The sequence below is a fragment of the Eretmochelys imbricata genome, chromosome 27, assembly GCF_965152235.1.
Source record: "Eretmochelys imbricata isolate rEreImb1 chromosome 27, rEreImb1.hap1, whole genome shotgun sequence".
NCBI lineage: Eukaryota > Metazoa > Chordata > Testudines > Cheloniidae > Eretmochelys > Eretmochelys imbricata.
Genome location: NC_135598.1, coordinates 12,913,532 through 12,920,609, shown reverse-complemented (window position 1 = coordinate 12,920,609; position 7,078 = coordinate 12,913,532).

The window sequence follows — 7,078 nt, the reverse complement described above, 5'->3', positions numbered from 1 at the left end:
TTGGGGTGAATGTGGGAGCTCTTTGCTGTGCAGAGGGGATTTTTTTGAAATGGGATACTTGGTGCAATCTTTGAAAATCTCAGTGCAGTGTGAAATGTCAGGCTGACTTATTTTTCCGCTCCTTGACAAACCTGCTCTGATGAATCCTGTGTGCCCTATAGGGGAAAATGCCCCTTTTCTGCAAGGGGAGGGGGCATTAAGGACCCCCAGAGATTCCCTAGTCCCTGCATGCCACTTTAAATCACCCACATGTTGTGGCTAGTGCACCATCCTTTCTGGCTGTTAAGTGCTGAGAAGGGGCTCCCTGCAGGGCTGAGATGAGGACCTCCTGGCTAGAGGTGGGGGGTGACACCCCCCCCCGACATTATTCCAGTTGTTGAGGGGAGCAAATGAAAAGAACAGGACCATTCTGCGCATAATGACATTCCGGGTACCCCCTTTGCAATTGCATTAGTCAGTGGCCTGCTGTATGTTACAGGATTAGGGTCTTACTGAGTAAAGTGAAAGTCTGAGTGCTCTGGGCTCTGCTCGTAAAAGCAGAGAGACCAGGAATGCGGCAGAAAGCCGAAGGGATCAGCAAGTGCCTTCCTGATTGCCAAAGGAAGTTAATGAAGTAGATGATTGCTCATCGCAAAAGTTATGACTATTGCTGTGTTGCTGTGGCACCACTAGGTGGCGAGCGTTGCCATTTATATTTCAAACTCTCCATCTCCCTGCATGAGGCTTGCAGCCGGCCAGCTGGGCTGGTTCGCATTCGCCCTGGGCTTCGTGCAGACAGAAGTGAAAGCAATCCGGCATCGATGTGCCCTGTGCCACCAGAGCGGACTTGGGACGTTGGCTTGGAGAGACCATGAATCTGGGTGTCCTCCATTGTATTGTGCTGTACGGTCTCCTAGAGAATTCATGCCTTGTGTCTGAATGGGCCCAGCCTGCGTGTGACCCCGTTAGAGACAGCCAGGCCGTTCCTGGTTCTGTTAAAGGCTTGGAGTTATTAGCTCAGACTTCTAAGTTTGCATGGGGCTGCAGTGTTTGATTTGGGGGAGTGTGTGTGTGTGTGTGGGGGGGGGTTGTTTGCAAAATTAGATTTAGTTCCATGGTTAAGATAAAGTCCAGGTGTGTGATTTGGGGGCGGGGTGGGAGGGATCACACTCCAGTTGGGAAGTGGATGCAGCCTTGGGTAACCTCCATGGCTGGGCTTGGCTGCCCACCTAACGCACAGATGTGACGTGAGAGAAGAGGGTAATATACAAGCTCTTCCAAACAAGGGACAGGAAGCCAAGAACTCACCAGGGACCTGAGCTACAATGAGTCTGGGGAACTTGGTCCCTTCGCTTTGCGGGGTCAGTGCTGCTTGCTCATCAGTAAGGACCTGAGTGGTTCCATTGACTTAGCTAGGACTGCCTAAGGCTCTGATCCAAAGCCCTTTGCAGTCGGTGGACAGGAGGTCAGGCATCCGTGCTTAGTGGACTGGGCTGTACAGAAGTCTGCAAGGACGATGGCCTGGAGAACATGAGCCAAGCTGGGAAGACCTGGCAAGGGGCTACCTAGAAGACTTGTATTTATGTTGACTGCAGTTAGCACAATAGCTTGTGTTCAGTGGAAATTAGAGACTATGGCAGCATGGTGATAACCCCAGAGAACTGTTAGTGGTGGCTAACTCTGTGTGTGTTTGTGTGTGCGTGCGTGCATCCAGATGTAATTGACTACATACCATTATGTTTGCCCCTGCTTAGGGGCAGGTGTCTGTCAGTTTGTATCTCTGTCACTGCTTTGTCTTATTGTTCAAAAACCAAACTGTTGAACTTAAGTTGCCTGTAACATCCTTGTCCTGGTGATGAGAAAATCTTCTACAGCCCATATGTTTGTCCCAGCCTTACATATGTGTCTCTCTCTTCTCTTCTGCCTCCCCCTTGTTTAACCTGCCTGTTTTCTTCCCAGAGAAACCACCCAATGCCCTGGCTCTCCTCCAATTCCAGAGCTTGTAAACTCCACCGCTGCCCAGCTGCACTGAGCTGCTTAATGCAAAGAGTGACTTCTGCATGTTCCCCAGACATCTGTGGAAAGATCAGTCCAGACAAGCCACCTTGAAAGCTTTAGGAAAATTAAAAGTAGAGGCCAGCACAATCCTGGTCCTTATCGCTTATTAGCCCCTGCTCTGAATTCCAAACACTCTTTAACCTGGTATCCTCCATTCCTCTTGCTTTACAGAGATCCTAGACTAGCCATACCCCTGGTGCAGGAGCCCGTAACTTTGCAGAGCCATATCCAGAATGAGCAAACGGAGATGTTGTATGACTCCTGCAGCACTTTGTCGTCTGGCTAGCGGAGAATGCCCTGTCCAGCTAGCTCCTAGGGCAGGGAAATCTCAAGGTAAACAAGTAGAATCCTCTTCCTGCCGGATGAGAGCCGTCTGTGGAGGGGTGCAGTACCCGCTGCACAGGAAGGGCCATTCCTACGCAGGTGGATCTGAGCAGCCAGGGCCAGGCTCTCCATCGGATCGGCGCTGAAAGTGCTAGGCAGGCCAGCTTTCAAGTCAGGCCCTGGAATTTCATGTTGGAAGTGGCGTGATTAGAGACCGTGCACAACTCTTGATGGGGGGCAGGGTACAATTTAAAGATTTGGAGGGGCGGGGCGCACCTGCCTCACACGTGTCCTCTGGGCTGAAGAGCAGCAGCAGAGCCAGGAGGGCCAGGGCAGCGGCAAGCAAGCACCTCAGGGAGCATCTCATGACAGCTGGTCTCCACTGGCAGGGGCTGGCTCCTGGCGGGGTCACCGGTCAGCCCCGGGCTCCTTCGGGGGGAGGTAAGAACACATCGGGCACATCTTGGAGCTGTGCTGCCCACCCTGCCTGGGGAGCACCCAGCCGTGCAGAGGTGGCCAGGCTCGGGGAGCAGAGGAACCAGGCAGCCAGCCAGCGCTCCGGCTCCCACAGCCCAGAGAGCCAGGGGACCCAAGCAGGCTGGGCAGCTTCCCACCAGCTTCCAATCCTCCGGCTCCTGGCAGGAGGCGATGGTTTCCAAACGGTGGGCTCCACGGTTTGAAAACCTGAGTGCTAAATGGAGGGCAGACACCGGGGGGGCTCACGTGTCCCCCTGCATTGCCTCTGCACTTGATGTGCACTGATCATGAGCAGTGAGAGGGGGCGAGTGGAGCTGATGGGATGGCAGCTGGCGCCGGGTGGCTGGAACTGGCTGAAGCTTTTCTCACATTCAGTGCATTGTAGTGAGGTCCTTCTCTGGCTGAGCCCGGCTGGGCAGTGACATGTCTGACTCGCTGGGACCTCTCTTGCAGCCAGTGGATTTACCTGGTCTCTTCCCTGGAGGGATTCTGTCCCCGAGGCCTCGGGGTATCTTCCTGGCAGCGGCCCATGCGGTTCCACAAGGCCAGGCCCTCCTCTCGCTCGTCTCCAGTCGCAGTCCCACCCTTTGGCATGCAGTGGTCCAGAGCTGTGGAGTGTCCAGAGCTGTGTCCAGCCCAGGGGTCTGCCAAAATAAACCAGAGAGCAGGGTTGAAGTTGAAGCCTGAGCAATTTAGTTTCGAGGGGCCCCCTGTGGCATCAGGCCCTGGGCCATACTGTGCTTGCTACCCCCTAATGCTGGCCCTAGCTTTTAATCCACTGGATATGCAGTTGTGGCCCAGGTGGGCCATGAATTTTTAATGCATGTTGGGGGGTGCTCAGAAAGAGAGATTGAGAACCCCTGGTCCAGAGAATGGCTCCTTCACCTTGGTAGAACCTCCTGCCTTAATTATGCTGGGGCTGCAATAGGCCAGCTGGGCTCGCTTGCCAAGGTCGGCACCAACTGGCATATCTGCTGCTTCCTAGGTCGCTGGTGGGCATTGGCCTGTTACTGAAAGGAGTCACGATAGGCCTCGGTACCATCCTCTTCTGATAGTGCTGGGACGTGGCTGGGCTTTCCCAGGTGGGGGTGAGGCTGATGCCAGCATTCCCTCCTGGCACGGGGCCTCCTGACACTCCAGCCCCTGCTCTGTCCCCTGAGACTGGCCTAGCAGGACTTCCCTTGCTTCCCCCACTTCCTGAAGAGCCAGCGTCCCTTCTTCCCACTTGCTCCAGGGCTTGGCACCTGCTCTGCAGGCCCAAGGCTCTGACCTCACCTTTCCATCCGGCAGCCATCCCAGGGCTTTGCCTTATTCCAGCCTGGTCTCCTGTAGTCACTGTGCTCCGAGTCTCGGGGGAAGCATCTCTGGAAAAAAAATGCCCTGTCTCTGGTTTTAAACCTTAGTTTTCCTTACTCACTGTGTGTGCGCGTGTGCTGGAGCAGATAGTTTTCGGGCCAGTTTAAAAACTTCTATTGCACTGGGAGGCCTTGATCCATGAGCCCCTCCGTCCCCGTGGCTTTCCACCAGAGTGCTGTACCAGAGCAAGGAGGAGGCATTTGGTGTGAAGCTGTAGTTAGCAGGGTTGTAATGGAGGCTTCTCATGGAAATTCTTGCCAAGAACAGAATGGCTGTGTGGGCAGTGGTATACAACAGGTGATCGTACAGTGAAAGCAGGTGAAGTTTCTTGTGTGTGTTTGTGTGTGAGAGAGAGAGAGAAATGATTGACCCCGGCCGCAAAAGCAGCTTGTGGCCTCTGAGCGCTCTGTGCCAACTTCTTACTGAAACGTCCCAGTGGGTAATTTTAGAAGTAGAAAACAAACAGCACATCCTCCCCAGATAGCTTCCAGCCAACGCAGCACATTGTGTGCTCGCTCGCTGGCCTTTCACCCTCGTAGCTATCACCAGAGCCTGGCATTTGTTTTTCACATGGAAAGTGACCGGACATTCTACTGGCATCGCCCCTGCCAGCCACTTCAGCTGGGCTTGGTAACAGAATTTCCTGAAGGTGACCGGAAAGTGCGGTTGGTGGGAGCAGCTGCTTTGCTGCGGGGGAAAGGGGGAGAGCATAGATTTGTGAGTTTCTTTTTCCTCCTCCGTTTCCGAGGATATTTCCTTCTCTGGTTATACAGGTGATGGGTTGGGATAATCTGTATATATCATGGTAATAAGGGAATGGGGGCAGATTTTTTATCACTGTACAGCCCACACACCTGTCGTGTGGGGAGGTGACTGTGACTAACGTGTATTCTGTTGCTGTTTCACTTCTTAAATCAGCTCTTTGGAGTGTGATCAGTTCATTGTATTAGACTTGGGTCAAGTCGGCGATTATTGCAAACGGTGCAAATGAACCTTTGTCTTTGTTGCTGTCCTGGTTTCTCTGAGAATAAAATTGTAATTAATCTAATAATCTCCACCCCCTTCATCTGTTGGTTTTTTGCCCCCAAATCTCCACCTAAAGGAAAAACCATTTGGAGTTGCCAGAAATATTAATAATAACCACTCTTTAATCCCCTCTCTGCCTCAAATCCTGAATTAAGTGGAGTGCTGTCATGTGGCCAGCTGGGGGGCAGGTTTGGGAGGGTCACAGCCAGGAAGCAGCTACCTCCATCCAGGGATCAGGTCCAGGAGTTACTGGGTTGGGGTGGAGGGAGAATTGACTGGAAGGAGTGAGGGTGAGATGGGAACTGGAGTGGGGTTGGTGGTGCCAGCTCTCGGACCTCCTGTGGTTAGTAATGGACAGACTCCCTTCCACTGCAGTTGGGAGCAGGGTTGGGCTTCCTACCAGGAACCCTGATTAGAGCAGGATCCCAGCCACTCTCCTGGCCCCCATCCTCTAAACCGCGTGGCCAGGGGCCAGCCAGGAGACCCGGAGTTGCAGTCACATTCGGCTTACGCTCTTGGGATAAAGCTCGGGCCAGATTGCCGGCCTTTCCAGGGTTTGGATTGGATGGCGTGGTTATGACGTTCTTTAGACAAGGCAGAAAACCGTACGATCAAATCAGAAACTCAAAGGCAGGAGGACTCTGAACTATGCTTTCCGGGGCTGAGGCTGACATGATGTAAGGGAGCACCTGGCAGTCAGGCCCTGGGGAAACTTCTGTGCTTAAGGATGCAACAGCTCTAAATCAAACTAGTTGCTTTATTTAATGCAGCTTGTGCGCTTTGCCCCAAATCCCTCTCTAGGGACAGGAACGGGGAATGCGGGGTGGGGGCTGTAACAGGTCTGGCTGCGTCACTGCTGTGCCCAATCTCCTGCCTCCCAGCAGCAGCTGAAGCTGGGGAAGGGAAAGGAATTTCCACCTAACCTCCCTGGTGATCAGTTAGTCCCGTGAACAGGGCCCGCTGTCCTGTCCCCTGCGGTTACCCGCCATGCTGAGGGGTGCAATGTCAGTGTTCTGGCTAGTAAGGTAACACTCACTGGCCTCGCGCGAGCCGAAATCCCTCTGAGCTCGTTGGCCCGCTGCTGGGGCGGGGATTGGATTTAAAGACTGGATGCTCTTTTGAAGCCTTGAATTCCTTCGCCACGCCCAACTGCAAGAACTAACCCCCAAGTAGAATGAGGCCAGCCCGGCGCCATTGTGACCCAGTGGCTAAAGAAGCAGTGATGTCATTACCAACGCGGCTGTTTTTACGGCACGATCTAAGGCAGGTATTTGCGCAGGGTGAAGAAGGAGCACGAGCTGACAGGAAACGGTAAAGAGACAGCCTGTAAAGCTGACTTCCAATGGTGCGGCGGAGCTGCCCCATCCATTTTCCGTGACCTTGTGCGGGCACAGTGTCGGGCCTCTGAAAGACGCTGTGTCTTTACGCCACCTCACGTCTGACCAATGCGACCTGCAGGTCCTGCGTCTGCTGCTGCAGCCCCGAGAGGAAATTGGAGAGCCCGGCTAAGGGTGGTGCTCTGCCCTCAATTAAGCACCATAAAATCCCACCCTTGGCTTCCAGGCAATTTTTTGCAGAGAGAGTTAACTAGAGAGGGTCCCTGTGGGGTTACTGTGCCCCGCATCTTGGGGAAAGCCCTTTGTTTTGTTTTTTTCCAAAACATTTCTTTAAAGGGTTAGTTCCAAATTAAACATCCTGTATTTATTAAAGTTGTCAGCTGAACTATTAACCACTTTGGGATTACTTAAATCAAGACATGCATCTGCTTTGTGGGCTGTTTGTTTAACATTTACACTTCCCCAACTCCGAGTGAATCTAGACAGCCCCGTTTGCCTTTACTTTATAGCTTTTATTTTCA